Source organism: Schistocerca gregaria, chromosome 7 (genome assembly GCF_023897955.1).
Source record: "Schistocerca gregaria isolate iqSchGreg1 chromosome 7, iqSchGreg1.2, whole genome shotgun sequence".
NCBI classification, from domain to species: Eukaryota; Metazoa; Arthropoda; class Insecta; order Orthoptera; family Acrididae; genus Schistocerca; species Schistocerca gregaria.
The window spans coordinates 541624251-541643421 of record NC_064926.1 but is presented as its reverse complement, the minus strand read 5'-3'; positions in this window follow the sequence as shown (position 1 = coordinate 541643421).

The window sequence follows — 19171 nt, the reverse complement described above, 5'->3', positions numbered from 1 at the left end:
CTCTCTCTTACCTCGCACCAGGGGTTTACACCTACAGTTCCTTTTCTACATCACAGCTACCTAAGGAATACCGTTTTTGGTATGACAAATAGTATTAAAATAATATCAACTAGTAGCAATATGAGTAAATAATGTAGACTATGAATGAGCTGATAAAGTTAATACTGGAGATATTTGTACTATTGCTGCTGCCATTTTATAGTTATTATAATAATAATAACAAATACAAAATGCAATATTAAATTTTTATGTGAAATGTCGAAGGTTTTTAAAATTAAATCTGTGGTAACCAAAGGCGATGGCTTCTCTGCACTGCTGTTGAACTGTGTGCTAGGAAAGGTAACTGGTGAACTGAGGAAAACAAAAGAAAAAATTACAATTGGGAGAAAAGGGAGACAATCTGAATTTTGAATGTTCGAATTTTGTGGGTGATCTTGGCATTTTAGCTGAATCTATAGAAGACGCAACAATGCAGATAAATCTCCTACATGAGACAGCTTAAAAAGCAGGCCTGTGTACATCATTTGAATAAACACAGTACTGGCAGACAGAAAAGAGGCACTGAAATACATTGAGACTGATTATGAAAGAATACGAAAAACTACAGAATTTAAATATCTAGAAGAATTTACGCAACAAAATGTTTTGAAGAAAGAAGTTAGTTTACCAATACCAAGGAAATTGAAGCGTGGGTTTTCAACCAACAAAAGAACTGAATAATAATAAATCTAATTCCACAACCGCTAAACTCCAGCACTAAATCAGAATGCCTTTATGCTTCAGAATGCCGTTCTTTAAATACAGCCAAACAATTAGGTGAAATAGAAAAGAAGGAAAGAAAAATAACCAGGAAAGCCTTGGGGCCAAAACATGAGAATAGCAAATGTAAATTTAGAAGTAATAAAGAAATTTACGAAAAAATAGAACCAAAATCAGATACAATGACGTGGAAAATAGTTGTGTTATTTGGACACAAAATTGCTAGATGAAATGAGGATAACTGTAAGGTGGCTATGATTTCGTGCCTTACAAGCACTCATGCACATACTTTGCCATGATCTACAAACACAATTATGTATCATTTGATAGGTTTTACACCGTATATATGAATACATAAAAGAGACTGACATTGTCAAGTGCGCCTTGTAAATAATTGTTAACGCTTATTGCGAGAAAGTTGACGGAGTGTCTTTATTATCAGAATGGTGTAGTGAATGATTGCCTATACTAGTAGAGGTTGGAACGCCAGGGGAGATAAAACGGCAGGCGGAATTCAAGCCCTGGATGGAAGGCCCACACAGGTGTGTTGGTCCTCCTTAAACACAGGAAGTAGCTAGGCGGACGTCGTGGCACCTGAGCGTGAAGACACACTACAGGGGTTACCGGCCGCTATCGGCAGTTGTTGTAGTAGGGCCGGAAGGATAACTGGATAATACTTCCGAACTCTGCAGATTTTGGACGCAGGTGAGAGGAACGAAGAAGCGGCACTTCGGAAACCAAGCAGGCTGGGTTATTTCCAAGGATTTTTACTCAGAAGCATACCATTGTAGGAGTATAGGTTTTTCCTCGCAAACTTTCCGCGCTCGACGACAAAAGACTAAAATATGGTTGGTCGGCGCTCGGAAGAACCTGTAGAGAGGGAGAATATTCCGTGGTTTCAGGAATATGATTCGTTTTTGGAATTACGATGGTGGGGAGGCGAGCCTTGCTGGGATGCCAGCGGTGGAGAGAAGAAGTCTTCCGTTGTGAGCGCCCGTGTGTGACGGTCGCTCGATATCAGCTTTCTTGGTACAGACAGACTTGCTGTCTTTGCTCTCAGGAGAGTTTATAGTTAGAACAATTAGGCACTGTACTGTTGAAAACTTATACGATTCTGGACTTCACCTCCGGGTCGTCATTGAGAACGCAGCGTTCAGTAATTGAGAGCACTTCCTCTGCCTATACTTACGTTAAGACGTTATCTGAACTCCGTCCTTGCGGCTGGGATTTCGGATTCCTCGTCTGTAGAACACAAAGAAGACAGTACTAGAGTGTAATAGTCAGAGGACCACCTTCTGCCGTCCTACTGTTTGAAAGAGTTTATTTGTGACTGTGTAAGTAGGCTGTTTAGGTTTTTTTATTGGTAACGCCGCCGCCACGTAGCGCTCTGTATGAAAATCACTGGCTGTGCCGTGTGCAGTCTATGGCTGGTTTGCATTGTTGTCTGCCGTTGTAGTGTTGGGCAGCGGCAGCTGGATGCTAACAGCGCGTAGCGTTGCGCAGTTGGAGGTGAGCCGCCAGCAGTGGTGGACGTGGGTAGAGAGATGGCGGAGTTTTGAAATTTGTAAGAATTGGTGTCACGAACTGATATATATATTATGACTATTAAGGTAAATACACTGTTTGTTCTGTATTAAAATCTTTCATTTGCTAACTATGCCTATCAGTAGTTAGTGCCTTCAGTAGTTTAAATCTTTTATTTAGCTGGCAGTAGTGGCGCTCGCTGTATTGCAGTAGCTTGAGTAACGAAGATTTTTGTGAGGTAAGTGATTTGTGAAACGTATAGGTTAATGTTAATCAGGACCATTCTTTCGTAGGGATTTTTGGAAGTCAGATTGCGTTGCGCTAAAAATATTGTGTGTCAGTTTAAGCACAGTCGTGTATAATTTTTCTAAGGGGACGTTTCAACTGGAGTTCTTCCATCGTCACAGCAAGTACGAGAACCATCACTCCGACGCACCGGACGCAGTACATTCGGTGATATCGCAATTTGCTTCGGCTTATTAAGGCTATAAAAGCTAAACAGCTGTGATCACGTTGGTTTATTCAAATGTTCAGATGTGTGTGAAATCTTATGGGACTTAACTTCTAAGGCCATCAGTCCCTAACCTAAATTACCCTAAGGACAAACACACACACCCATGCCCTAGGGAGGACTCAAACCTCCGCCGAGACCAGCCGCACAGTCCATGACTGCAGCGCCGCAGACCGCTCGGCTAATCCCGCGCGGCATTAGTTTATTTCCACTGATGTTCTACACCACCGTAGATCACCTTTGAAAGTAGTGTCTTCTGATGTTTGGTATGTAGATGACGTCAGTCATTTCGTGTTAGTGACATTAGACCGCGAAATCATAATAACGAGCACAGTTGGGCAATTGATTAGTAATTTTACTTAGGAAATGTAAACTTTGTAATCTAAAAGTTTTTCTTATTCTAAAAAAAAATATAAAAGCGGGAACAACGTTCATCATTTAGTAGGATTAGTTGCCTTCATTATTCATTTAGATTGTAATTTATAGAATTAAGGGATCCTAAGATCTGCTTCAAGGGGTAGTCAGATAGGGCCAAATATTCATTAAGCGTTTTTTATTTTCCGTTGTGCACATTCATTTCACACCCACCTGGAGTAGCATCTTGGATAATAAAAAAAAATTTTTACAGAAACCCATAAACGTAAAACTTTGAACATAGCTGCTAACGTTCAGTGACCGTGTCAGAATTATATTAGAACAAATAAGCCCTCGGTCACAAATATTAAGTCAAAATTGACCAGGTTTCGACGCAACTATGAGCGTCGTCTTCAGAATTAAACTAACTGTTCTAAAACTTATTGGGTATATAATACATTAATAACATAAGATGTCGAGCCGCTAAGATTCTTGTTGCAACCCTTGTTCACTCAAGTACGAGCAGCCCTTAGCGGCTCGCCACCTTATTTACAACTATTCATGACGTCGCCTTTCTGGCTTAGATTTTTTTTTAATGTGACTTGTAAGTACTGCATCTTTTTCAGTCAGTACAAACTTTAATTTTATTAATGTATTATATACCCAATATGTTTTAGAACAGGTAGTTTAATTCTGAAGACGACGCTCATAGTAGCGTCAAAACCTGGTCAATTTTGACTTAATATTTGTGACCGAGGGCTTATTTGTTCTAATATAAGAAACCCATAAACACCAATAATATGGATCAAAGAAGTTAAAGCAGACCTGAGAGAAATGGAAATAACGAAGGAAGAAATAGGGGACAGAGAAAAATTCAGAGCGAAAGTAAACAGATTCAACGGGTTCCAGGAGAAAAAAAGAAAAAGACATGCACAACATGGACAAAAGAAAGAAGAGAAAAACATAGGCAAAGAATGAAAAACTCCTGGGAAAAAAGAAAGAAGAAAAGAAAGAAGACGTAAGTTATTTAATGTGGACCTTTGCAGGCCAAACCAATCAGTAAATAATCCCAATGATAACATTAATGATAGTGGTAAATATAAAAAGAATTTATAGGTGTGCAAAATAGATGTTTCCTTATACATCGATTCCCGAGGAAAGGAAATTTAAGGGCACTACGCCAGCCGCCAGGTAATACTTGGAAATGAAGAATATATTGTTAAAAAGCAGGTTGTACAATCATAATGCGGGGTTACAGGTATAATGGTAATCATTATTGTTTTGTTAGTAGAGCTGTCCTTAACTGTCTTCTGAAGCTGGAGATGGTAGTCAGTTCTCTAAGATAATATGGGAAGTTATCCCAGTATCGGTTTCTTGCTACTGGGAAGGACGTCAAGAAAGTGGCTCAACCGTGGAATGGGACAGAAGGGATTTTGCTCTAATGGGAGTGAGTCTTTCTGCCATGTTGTTGAGACAAGAGTGTTAAGGTCGGGGAGATATATGAGGGACAGTGTACGTTGATGAGCCAGTACAGAAGACTTTTGGGACAAGTAAAGACGACAACTCCGCTACAGACCGCAGTATCCAACATAACGAGCTTCCCGGTTCTCTCCTATCGAGGAAGAACGGGCTGTCACTCCTCCACAAACATCCAGTGACCTCGTCGAAAGTGTCCCCACTTGAGTTCAAGGACTGATACACCCCATTTTAAATTCCGCTAATAGGTGTTTCAGTATTTATGAAGATACGGTATACTGCAGCAGCACTAAAGCACAATTTATGTGCTGGTTACACACTTACGGTGTGTTTCATGTACGCTATAACCACGCACGAGGTTTCCCGTTAAACTGAAGTAAATTCAGTATGGGAAGCAGTCGGCCTACTTCTTGGGTCTGAGTTCCTGATACACGATGCACGCGAATATACGATATGTATAAACGGGGAACACGCTTCTTGTTTACGACTTGAAGATGCTGCTTTTGAGAGTTCTGTGGATGTATCTGCGGATGTCCGACGATACATCTACAGACATCGGCAACAGCGTAAACTTTCACCCAGAAAGTCAATATTGTTGCTTGCGAAGGAGCTGGCTCCAGACATAGACAAGCACTAATATCCTAGCAGGTGGTTGACTTGCGCGGATATCCTTGCAGTAGCATACACTTGTTAATTTAATAGGTACAGGAAATAGAGAATTTCAAAGACAGCTCAGAGATATCTTTTATAAATGAAGAAAGAAGCTAGACGTACAGTACTACAGGTCAATAGAATGAAACACGTTTGTTTCAGTTGTATTTTAATTTTGATTCTGTACTCTGTTGCAAGGGTTTTTGGTTGTCGTTGTCTAGTTAGTACTGACCCAACTTCTCACTCGCAGGGATGGTAATTCAACAAGGATTAGCGTGGAGGGGCTAACTGGCCAGTAACTTTCAAAATACAGATATTCATATTCAAATTTATAGGTACTTCATATAGAATATATGTACAGCACATACGAGCATGGACCAGTAAGTACCCCTGTTTGAAGAGAGATGTTGCTCCTTACGCAGGTTGATGTTACCTTCGTGTAACACCCGTCGGTATTTCGAACGAACTCGTGCGAATGGATGGAATTACTTGAGTAGTGGTTAATGTTTAACCTGATAATTTGGTGACGAAAATATTGTTGCCGAGATTGGTTGGTCAGTGGGTCTTGATTAATCATATATATGAAGCAACCATGAAAGTAAGGCCTTCCTTCCGGTGTATGTCCATGGAAGCGAAGACCAGCAGCAGTAGTAATAGTAGTAGCTTTGTTCATCCGCAGATCTCTTTTTACAACGATATAGTACATGTCAAAGTGTTTACAAATTTAGATCAATTTAAAATAAGCTAATTCGTATATACATACATTTACAGACCTCTAATTAGAAACAATCATTAGATTTACACCTGGTATACAATACTATTTTTACAAATAACTTATTAAATAATTTAATGACACACTTTTCACTCATATGTCACTCTCAGTCACTGCACACACTATACACACACACATTGTTTCATAACACTTCACACACACACACACACACACACACACACACACACACACACACACACACATACTGGCCATTTTCTGTACCGCAACTTCTCATTTGATATCCTGAAAAACTGACTCAGCATCCCTCCATAATGAGTGAGATGTTGAGCTCAGAAAGAGGAAGATGTGTTAGTATTGTGCTATGCATAGAAAGGAAAAAAGAAGGGAAAAGCATAAAGTGAAGGTGTTATGTGGAATGTTGGATATTTTATAATCATTATTATTATTATTTATTTGTATAACTTTTTTTCATCAAACCTCTACTCTGTTTTAGCTACATAATCGTTCAATGTATAAAATGTATTGCATAACAAGTACATTTTAGCTGCCTTTCTAAATACGAGTATTTTCAATTTCTTTAATCTCTTTTGGTAATTTATTGTACAGTTTTATTCCTTGTTAGAAAATGCTGTTTTGAGTTTTATGTTCATTTTTTCTTGGTAAACGTAAGTTGAGTCTATCTCTTGTTGCATGGTCATGGACAGAGCTGTTTGTGCAGTAATTACCAATGTTATTTTTGATGTGTACAGCTGACTGGTAAATGTATTCACATGGAGCAGTTAAAATCCCCAGTGTTTTGAACAGATCTTTACAATGAGCTCCACTAGTATTTTTGATTATTAATGTTACGGCTCTTTTCTGGAGTTTGAAGATTGTGTTAATATTTTGTGCATTTGTTCCCCAAAAAAGAATGCCATAGCTAAGAATTGAGTGAACATATGAATAATATGTAACTGCCTCGAGAGAGAATTATGACAGTCAGTTTTTGAGACGCTGAAGTGTCTTGTTTATAGGTGTCTTAGAAGAAGAGAAAAGCGTAACTAGACAATACGAATCCCCCTGCTGTGGCAGCCTCTTCACCTCAGGGTGGCACTTGCACCCAACGTCTCAAGTTATTTGCTGGATGTCTTCCAGCCTCTGTCTTCACCTACAGTTTCCACCCTCTACGGCCCCATCAAGTACCATCGAAGTAATTCTCGGATGCCTGATTGCATAAAAATTCGTATTATGACCGGGTCGCTAGTAACGTCGGCAGTCCATTAAAATATTTGATTACATACTTTAAGTGTATTACGTGTACATTATGTGGCGGAACCGGTTTGTAGTATTTCATGACTTTAATTATTTCAGGTAGATCAAAAAATATATAAAACCAGTTACCTATCGTAAGGGTAACACTTCGTTTGATCTAAAAAATTATTATCCCGTCTAATATTTGTCACTCTGCTAAAGAAATCTCCACTTGACGTTGTGTAGAAATGTTGTCTGTAAAGTCGTGTGAGTGGCACTAAATTGCCTATCATTTATCAGGTTTTCCACAATTGTTCCTTAAGATGGAAGCACATTTCTCTTGCAAAAGGAACATTTAGTCACAAAATACTACCTGCGCACAACACTGACGTATGCCTCCTAATAAAATATTTCATGTAAATCGTCCGAAATAATTAGGCTTCATACATCAGCAAATAAGAAATTTATATTACGAAACGTGCTGTGAGCACTATTTTTAAAGATTCACTCTGAGCTGAATTCTGTCTTTTAAAGTAGATTCGGGACCACCGGTGCACATTTATTTCCATTCATTTATATCTAGCAACATTTATGTTTGTTAAAATTCTCGATTCAAAACTGCCGCGGAGATAATTTTGCTAAGATGGCGGCAGACAGACGAGAGTCAGTTTGTCTGTTTTTATTCTCGATTCCTTTTATATCAAGTTAATATATTTACATAAAACTCTTTAAGCCTTTTATCTCTATTCTTTAGCATTTAAAACCATTTTCAATGATAAATACAGTCATATTTTTTGTACCAGCCGCTAGTAAACTCCGCTGTAAATTAGTAGCGGTAATGGCTGCGCTCCTAATTGTGGAGCTGAAAATTAACACTTAAAAACATTAATTAGATTGGATTACAATTGAAATAAATACAAATCCACGTCTAGACAATAGCGACTCTATTTTTCAAATAATAATTAACAATATATAGTTACAGGTTTTCTCTTTACAGACCTCACACGTCTCACGTCCGAACAGTTCATCGGTTAGCACAGGAAGAACAACTGAACCACAATTATCAGAGATAACAAAAAAATATTATAATTGTCGTTGTCTATGAATGTAGTTCTCTGATAATAGTTTTAATTTGTACAGAAATTAAATTATTGCAAAAATAATGAAATAATTATCGTCATTTTTACACGATACAGTCTTTTTATACGTAGTATCTATAATAATGGTTGAAGCTTGTACACTTACTTCATTTTAACATCTCGTGGCTAGAACATATTGTCGTGGATATTACAATTACTAAAGTCTTTGGAAAATCTTCAGCACGTGAGACGCACTGCTGGTTTTAACACGAGACTCACAAGAATTTTATCCATAGAAAACTGAGTTTGCAGCAGAAATGTAAATGTGTGTTGGGATTTAGCATCAGAAACGAGTTCCGCCACCTCACGACGTGACACCACTCCGTCTTCGGTACACCCGAGGATACGTGACAAGTCAATGCCACGAAGTGTCCGTAAGAGGTGAACTTTCACAACGCCCCCCTGGGAAGTGAAACCTGGCCAGACGGCACGTTCTGCTACGTCAGCACTTGCTAACAAGCGCCAGCCAATGACAGCAGGCCGTCGTCTCACACTGCCCACTTTCGCAGTTACTTTTTAATATTTGCTTATATTTAGTTTCTTGTCGAGCAACTTTTCGTTCCGTCGTAAGCTACTTGCTTCTCTCTTTCAAGAGTAATTTTTAATTATTGTTGTAGTCCTCTGATTATCTCTGTACTACGATTTTCTGAGAGGGTATTTGGGGTGCAAATTCTGAGGGCCGTTATACGTTCTTGTTGTTTGCGGAAACCCACCTGGAACAACGTTCTGGCCTCCAGAGCGGTCGCTTCAGAGAATGGGCGTTGTGTTTGATCGGAATGTGGCACCGCAAGGCGATCCCTGCACCGGACCTGTGCAGCAGAGAAAACGCAACGCACAGAAACAAAGTACGTCTCTTCTTCAGTGTACAACGTCGTTGCAATTAAACTTTCGCTGCTTGAGAGGACACTCATAAAAAACGAGTGATCGTAGGACAACGAAAATTTGCGGAAACATTTGTAATGACATGCGAAAAAGAACGAATAAACCATTGAAAAAAACAGATTTTAATTTCAACGTTTACCGCGTACCACTTTCACGTTCCACGTTAGAAACGCTGCTCAGTGTGAAGACCACGTGCGACCACGACAGCCTGGAATCGAACCAGAGACTGCTCTACTGCTGCGCGAAACATCGCAGGTGGGCGACGGATGTTCAGCTGTCGTGACACGGCTCGTGCACTACTGCTACATCGCACACTGCGTACAGCATGCTCACCCGTGGCGAAAGTAAGTTCTGCTCTTCCACTAGCAATTCCAAAATCACGTTCTTCAACCACTGTGCAGAAAGAGGACCTCTCCACATTCCTTTAATGCGCCGACACTCGCGAAGAGCAGTACTACTAATGTTGTTCCTCCCGCCAGGAAGTGTGTTGGGGCGGCCGGAGTGGCCGTGCGGTTCTAGGCGCTACAGTCTGGAGCCGAGCGACCGCTACGGTCGCAGGTTCGAATCCTGCCTCGAGCATGGATGTGTGTGATGTCCATAAGTTAGTTAGGTTTAATTAGTTCTACTTTCTAGGCGACTGATGACCTTAGAAGTTAAGTCGCATAGTGCTCAGAGCCATTTGAAGTGCGTTGGCACCCCTGCTGTTCGTGTCGTGTATTACTGACCTCGCACACAATATTAAAAGTAACATCACGCTTTTTGCAGGTAACGCAATTATTTATCATGAAGTACTATGTGAGAAGGGCTGCATAAATATTCAGTCAGATCTTGATAGGATTTCAAAGTTATGCAGAGATTGGCAACTTGCTCTAAATGTTCAGAAATGTAAAATTGTGCACTTCACAAAACGAAAAAACGTAGTATCCTACGACTGTAATATCAACGAACCAATGTTGGGATCGGCCAATTCATACAAATGCTTAGGTGTAACGCTTTGTACGGTTATGAAAAGGAATGATCGTATAGGTTCAGTCGTGGGTAGCGCAGGTCGTAGACTTCGGTTCATTGGTAGAACGCTGGGGAAGTGCAAGCTGCCTACTGAAGAGATTGCTTACAAATCACTCGTGTGACCCATCATAGAATGTCGCTCAAGTGTGTGGGACCCGTACCAGATAGCACTAATATGGTATATTGAACGTATACAGAGAAGGGCAGCACGAATGGCCACACGTTTGTTTAATCCGTGGAAAAGTGTCAGATATACTGAAGGGGCTGAAATGACAGACTCTTGAAGACACGCATAAGCTCTCCCGAGAAAGTCTATTAACAAAGTTTAAAGAACCGGCTTTAAACGACTACTCTGGGGATGTGCTACAACTCCCTACGTATCGCTCACACAGGGATCGTGAGGTTATGATTAGAATAAGAACTGCACATACAGAGAAATTCAAACGATCATTCTTTCCGCACTCCATACGTGAATGGAACAAGAAGAAACCATAGTCAATAGTTCAGTGGGAGGTAACCTCTGCCATGCAACTCACAGTGGTTTGCAGAGTGTAGATGTAGCTGTAAATATAGATGTATAGCCCTGTTCGCCACGCCCAGATACACATCGACTGTCTGCAGCTGATGCTCGTGTTTCAGTCCTACAAGTACCGGCCCCTAACACTACTAAAGACGCAAATCCTGCAGTGTACCGTCTGTGCATCATTCCTATAAATTAGTACTGTAAATAAACTCCCGAAACGTTTCCTCAGTAATCTTAAATACCTTTTTTTTTTAAGGAATGAAAATTCTACAAAGCCACATTAGTTGTATAGCAGTCCGTCTTCAGGCCACGAGTGGCCTACCGGGGCCATCCGACCGCCGTGTCATCCTCATTGGAGAATGCGGATAGGAGGGGCGTGGGGTCAGCACACCTCTCTCCCGGTCGTTATGATGGTATTCTTGACCGAAGCCACTACTATTTAGTCGAGTAGCTCCTCAATTGGCATCAAGAGGCTGAGTGCACCCCGCAAAATGGCAACAGCGCATGGCGGCCTGGATGGTCACCCATTCAAGTGTCGACCACGCCCGACAGTGCTTAACTTCGGTGATCTCACGGGAACCGGTATATCCACTGCGGCAAGGCTGTTGCTCACTAGTTTTAAAGAGGTTCCTTTATTAAGGTGTTCGCTAATAAACGAACCTCTAGACAGCAAATGCGGCAGCGAAGTATTTTCATTCATTTTCAAAAATGTTTTTGGAGTATTTTTAAAGATTATTTGGGAGAGTTTTTGGAAATTTCTTTACAGTAACAATTTATAATGTAACCTATAGTTGCCCTAACTGAAAAACAGCGTGTACGTACTGTGATGTCGAGTGCCCTGAGAGTTGACATGACTGGGTGGTGGTGGTTGTCCCAGTCGGTATCCGGAACGGCGTCCGTCGCTCACGACAACGCCACTCTGTAACTAGCAGAAAAACTCCTCGCTGGGTTTGGTCATATTTCTGACACCTCTTTCCTGATTAACGTCAATATTTCAATAGAGCAGCACGTCAGAATGTCTAAGCCGCTCTTGCTTCTTCGCGGATAAACGCGGCAATTGCACCCCTCGATGACGCGTTGACTCCCTTGACATGAAATGATGACCATCAGCTTTCTTTTGTAGTGAGTCCGTGACAGACTTTTCATCTCGCGCGAACTGGCTACCTGTAGTTCTTTTTATTATGCTCGGTTAGATAATGGATGTTGAATATTAATAATCTAAAGTCTTGAATCTTCAATCCATCACCCACGTCGTGGCCACATTATGGAATTGCGAGGATGTTAAGTTGATAAATTGCTATTCCGTCGTCAAGACGTCGCTACGTCACGTTTTCAATAACTACACGACGCAGTTTCAGAGATAACATATACTTAAGCTATGCTCAGAATGCGTCGTAATCCATGGACAAATCGTTGACTGTTCACTGTTAAATAATCATGAATTCACTTTTCACTTCATAATATGCTACTAGTCAATTAATTTTCACTAATACACATCATAATGTCTATTCAGTTATGTAGGTGACGCGAGAAATTAGAGTTTGAATCCAATTTCACTGTTCCTTGTAATTAATTGTCCCTACGCTGAGCACGCACAGCGATTTCTCACTCAGGGAACTGCTTCCGTTTGCATCGGTAATCCTGCCGTAGACGACGACTTCTGACAACTCTGCGCAATTGTACGTTCTTCGAGTTTGCGTTTGTCTGTTACCTACTCGAGACTGTAACACCCCACCCGTCATTTATCTGGTTTTGGTGTGTGTTCACCCCAGGTAATTGACTATCAGATCAACAGAGAGTGCAAAAATTGCCGCAATGTCGGATAACGCAAACAAAGTAATAAGGCCCTGTGACTCCTGATTGAACTGCGGTGGCAGTGTTGACATTAATTGATTCAGAATTGATCCCTAAAAGGGGTGCACATTAATGTTATCTTCAGCTATTTAACACCAGATGCAAATGTTGAACATAAAATTAATTAAGAAAGTGACTTGGGATTTCAACTACTTGATTGAAAACAGATGCAGTAGATTAGCACAGATTTATTTTTAACTCACGACCTTCAATCATCACATTACATGACTCTCCTAACAGGCAGTGGTAATAAATTGCGTTTGCGTGGAGTAATGCGCGATAACTCAAAAGTAATTCCTATTGACTGACCCAGGCGTAATGCGAAGTGCGAGAAGAATTCTACAATACACGGCCCATGAAACCATCATGGAAACTTTGCCGACGTGATCCAACAGATTAATCAGTGGCCGGAGAGGGCGCAATATCACCGAATTCAGCGTGGCAGAGCGGTGTAGTTGTGCAGACGTCGGCCGACCTCGTGGTGCTGCAAGGCTGCGCTCGTCTATTCACTCCTAGCTATCTTGCTCAGTACGTAGCTGAACCAAAACTTCCTATCGCCAAGCTCAATAGTTCCATTTGCTAAGTGCTAAACTGCACAGATGCTCACTCTTTCCCAGGCAAGCTGAGTAAAGAATGCCACGTCCGCACTCTAGGCAAGCTGGGAATGGAAGACCCTGCGGAGACTTCTCCCAGTCTGTTCTTCGCCTCAGTTTCCCTTTCAGCAAAATCACTTACACCGATTGCAGCGCAAGTTGCGTTAATTATGCGTCGCTTCCCAGTGCCGACCAATGCCTGCTCTGGGAAGTGAACAAATTCCCACAAAATTTCCCTTCCTCTCAACTTCTGCTATTTAGCTCCTCCCAGGCCACCCATCAAGGTTAGCGTCTGCACAAACACCAATTTTTCCGGAACTCTGTCTCCCAGGAGGGTACTTCAAATTCCTTGGTCCTACGTTCCCATCGGAGGCCAGCATATTTCACTCTGTCACTCTTCACCTGATTTACTTCAGACTCTGCGGACCGTGAATTCAGCGTGAAGTTGCTGTAGTCACGAACACTCATATTTTGACCTCTGTTGACCGCTCCACCATAGCTTTGCACAGCTTACTGGCATGTTTCACTGAAAACGGGACGACGGACATTTATCAACAGGCATACAAGTTCTCCGTCTGCTTCCCGGTACACCAGCATGGGGTCAACCACCCACTCACTGTCACTCATCTTAAAGCAGCTGGAGGCTGCACCCCGTTACAGCTTTCTCAGAGCTTGAGCCGCCCTAAGCTGCCTATTGTCACTTCCCTTCACCGCTCCCCAGCCGGCCACGGTCAACTCGAATACTTCCCTGGGATAAACTAGCCTCCAGAAAATCGACGCATTTCCACAAAGTTTTCATGTCGTGTCAATTACTTTAAAACCAGCATCCGACATTAATTATTCCAATACGTCCATAGTATACCCTCTACAAGATGCATTGTGCCTTGTCAGTCATTTTTGTTCAGCCCTACTGTTCGCTCAACATGAGTTAGGTGATCTTCAATGACTTTATGTAAGGGGCATAGTTTTTGCCATCTTACAAGACTAATAATTGTTTTTCTGTCAGCGCTCTTTCTTTTTCAATATCCCTGAATTTTCGTGCTTAATCCGTGTCACGAAGGATAAATCCCATCACAAATCTCACACGATTTAATTTCGTCGCGAATCTCCGTATCCCGTTATCTTGCCATTAGTAAAGATGACTTTGCTTTAGTATGACTTCTGAATAATACTTCAGTCTATATCGCAAAGCTTTCAAACTTCTGATTAGCTTAAAGCAATCTAGTAGCACTTACATGCATACTACGATCGCAATAGTACTAGAGAGTGACTAGATAGCAACTGAAGCTAACATTTACATTTCCGAGTTACACTGTAGGCACATCGAACTTCCTGTTCGCTGCGGCTACAACTCTCTTCTATGGTAAATGTTATCTTTGGCCAACTTACCAGCTGGGCTTTAACCTTCGTTATTAATTATTTTCCAATTCTTTCTTTGATGTTTTTGCTGCGTATCCTATCATATTCTTTCATTCAGTCTCCATTTCATGATAAATACTATTATTCAGATGACATTCCTGTTGATCAAATTATCAAAAGTGTAAATTTTGTCGTCGATAGCTGCCGTCACTGTCAGGATAACTAATTTTCCTACTTCTTTTATAACAAAGAGTTGTTTATTAGGGTTTCTGTAATTGAGGTGTTGTAGTACCTATATAGTTGGGTACCCCTATGGTAAAAGGTTTTTCTTCTACACTGGCTAAACTAGTGAAAGTTTAATTATAACCAACCGGGACTTTAGGATTGTATTGTTACAGCTGTTAACTGGATTGTGCGATAGATCTCACACTTACCTGTCCTTTCCATCTTCGAGATTATGAGGATGACATTTTGTCGAAAGTCTGACGGTATGTGTCCAGACACGTCGATTCCACAAACAGAACTGAATAGTTATTCGGTTGCCACTTCCCCGAATGATTTTATAAATTCCGAAGGAATGTTATCCATGTCTTATCGCATGTCTTCATATACGCTGTTAAACTCTGACTTTAATACTTGATACTCTTGATACTCTATGTCTTCAGTATGGATTACCATTTCTTCTTCTGTCACGTCATTGGACAGTTCCTTCCAATCGCAGAGGCATTCAGTGTGCTCTTTCCACCTGTTAACTCTCTCCTCTGCGTTTAACAGTAAGTAGAATCCTTGTTTCACTCTCGAAGTTGGCGACTTTGCTTTTAATTTGGCCAAATGTTCAACCGGTCTTCCCGATGACCACTTACTTTTCGATTTCTTCACATTTTTCCTGCAGCTACTTTGCCTTGGCTTCGAGACGCTTTATATTTATTACATTCCTAAGTGATTTATACAGGGTATTAGGAAATACCCGTTACGACTTCTAGGGCTTGTAGCGGGAAGTGAGTAGATAATAATTTGAATGGGAAACCATATCGCGAAACGTACCGTTTCCATGCTGAAACCATTTGAAAATATGTTGTATACAGTACAATCACCAACAAATTTTACACATTCGCATACTCCTTTACCTTTTACCCAAATGAATACAGACTCATTTACAGATATTTTTCTATTATTACGAGTATATAAAGACAAAGACGAAGGAGATATATAAGCAGATTTACCAAAGTCTTTAATAGCAAGTACTGCCATATGGTAGGTTCGAAAGGCAATAATGTCTCTGTCAACAAAACTTTGAAGTCCACCAACATTAGGTACTACTGTACCTCCACGTACAATAGCTACCACTTTTACAACTAATTGATAAGGCGTGACCAGTACATCGCTTGCCTTACAGTTCCACTCATTAATTACCAAAGGTATTTGCTCCTGTATTCGTTGACGGGTTCTCTTCAACGTGATGCAGTACGATCTCGCTGTATTCCGCAAATGTGTTCTCAAACATGAGGCTCAAACCTGGTTTAGAGAGGTAGGATAGGCGTCAAGTGAGATTAGCCGATCGGACGTAACCATGCCCCACCATGACTATCCTGTCGCATACCTACCTAGCAGCCCAGTTTTCAAACAACTGTAGTACGGAAACGATACGTTTCCAGACACAGGTTGTTATTCATAACGTTATGTACTCACTCCCCTGAACAGGTCGCAGAAATCTGAAAGGGAAGTTCCGAACACCCTGTACGTCCGCAGGTGGTGGTCAACCACTCGTTCACGAGGTCCCGGGTGGGAGCCTTCCTTCGCTTGAGGGCAGGCTGTTTGTGTTGTCCTAGCCATTACATCTAATCTTCATTGACGCCCAAGTCGCTGAAGTGACGCCAAATTGAAAGACGGCCAAAGAATGGCAGACGGCCAGAACTACGCCCGGTTAGTAACGCCATACCATCATATCAGCTCAGCGACTTATTGAGCTGTGTTCCCGTCTTTTCCCCAACATTTTTTAACTTCTATATTTCATCGATCTGCGGATGTATCTTTTCTGTCACCCAAGGTTTCTTTCCAATTACGTTCTTTGTAGGCATACGTACATCTAACGAGTTTATTTTCGTGGGATAAATCAGTCCACATTAGCAGAACAACTAAGAGAACACAATCACGAACCAACCTCTAGAGAAGGAGACGTGAAAATAATTACAATAAACAGTAAAAAATACCTTCTAGCCCTGAAAGAAAATTACCACTTACAAAGAAAAAAAAGCAGAAAGAAAACCCAGCTGATCAGTTATACATAACAGAGAACTCGCTGTTTACATCAACAGTTAAAACAGTATAAAAACGCTCCAACAAATGGCAATAATTATAATAATACCACTCAACCTTTTCCCCTCACTCTTGCGTGAACCCCTCCCCAAAACCTTCAAACTAAGGCTCACGTCAGCTGAACATCAAGACTTTCAACCACTCTCTGACAGCTGCCACATCCCCATTCAACTTTTTACAACTCACCCTGACTAGACACTCTCGCCCCAAATCTATACATATGCAGGGTGTCCCATTTATTTTGACCACCCCAAAAAACTCTTTGTCGAGATTCAGATTACAAAATGTTCAAGCAAATGTTCTTTAGCCGTCAGGGGGACATCTATCAGCATGGTTGTCTTCGTTGTAGGGCCGGCCTCAGTGGCCGAGCGGTTCTAGGCGCGTCAGTCTGCAAACGCACGGCCGCTACGGTCGCAGGTTCGAATCCTGTCTCGGGCATGGATGTGTGTGATGTCCTTAAGTTTAAGTAGTTCTAACTTCTACGGGACTGATGACCTCAGATATTAAGTCCCATAGTGCTCAGAGCCATTTGAACCATTTGATTTTCTTCGTTGCAGCTTCATTTTATTTTACAAAGACATAAACATCGGTATGACTTTTTTTAAATGGCACCCTGTATTTTTTTCGGTAATTCATTTCCTCTCCTAAAGACCTATTCAAAAATGTATCACTGTGTACCATTCACTGAATAACAACATTATTAATTACATAACACAACTCTGAGTTTGAGCACGGGATCACAAACTCGTCCACTTGCTGGAGTTGTCAGAAAACAAACCAAAACCAAGTAAAAACGTAACACGAAATTGACTTTAACTCTGCTGTACCATTGCCCAGGAGTAGAACATTCAAAGGTGCTCAAAGTGGTGACCCTGTACACCGATACACTGGTGCACTCGTTGAATGAAGGAATTATTCACTGATTCCAGTGTTGCCTGCTGAAGAGAATTACAAGCAAGCACGATTCGTTGCTGCACATCCTCTAGAGTTGTTGGAATATCGCGATAGACAACGTTTTTAACGCATCCCCAAAGAAACAAGTCCACAGGATTTAAATCAGGAGACCTAACAGGCCAAGTGACTGTTCCTCCTCGACCAATCCATCTGGCAGGATACCTTCGGTTCAGAACACGACGTGAACGGAAGGCATTATGTGCTGAACATCCATCGTGTTGATACCACATAAGCATTCTGGTTCCTTAGCGGCACTTCATCCAGAAGAGGAGGAAGAATTCGTCTGAGGAAATTGGCATACGCTGTGCCGTTTAGACTACCAATCATGAAATAAGGGCCAATAATTGCAGTACCAAGCATCCCACACTAGACGTAAACTCTCCATTGACGCTGATGTTTCCCCTGTCTAAGCCATCGTGGGTTGTCGCTTGGCAAATAAAGCATGTTCCTTGTCCTTTGTTTGAGAAGAAACATTCATCGGTAAAGAGAACATTGGGGAAGAACTTCGGGTTGGCGAGGATTTGCTGTTTTGCCCAGTGACAGAACTGTGCACGATTCTGGAAATCATTCCCATGCAAAGCCTGATGTAGGTGTACATGGTAAGGATGGAACCGGTGACGTGTAAGAATGCGACGTACACTGGTTTTAGGGATGCCAATCTCGTGTTCAAGCTGTTGTGTGCTCACATGTGTTTTCATAGCAACGGAAACTGGAACGGTAACTTCGGCAGCTTCGTTTGTGCGAGAGTTACGACGATTGCGTTGTCATGGGTTGACACTTCTCGTTTGCTGAGGCGTCGCAACAAGACGAGAAAATATCCGTCGGGAAGGTGGGTTCTTGTCAGGATATCGCTCTCTGTACAGATACACTGCCTGTGTAGCATTTCGCCCACCTTCAACATCATCATCAACAACAACAACAACAATACAAGAAACGTTATGTCGATGCAGTCTGTAGCAAGGACAACCTTTACTGTATGCCTATTCTACACAACACTAAAAGTACTAAACTGCTGTACTAAATGTACCAGTACATAAGAAAACAGTATTTCAATTACCGTTCTGCTAGCTTACATTCCCTATAGATGAGTAGCATTTCTACCTTTTCGTTGGTATATATTCTACTCACACAACTCTACAACTGACGATGGTTGACGGAATAAAGGGTGTGCATTCTGCTTATGTTTACATTTGTCCTCTGTCAACGTCAGCACTTGGATGTGTTTCATTACCCCGAGTACCTGCGCTAAAAAAGTGTTTCAGTGAATGGTACACTGTGACACATTTTTGAATAGGTGTTTAGGAG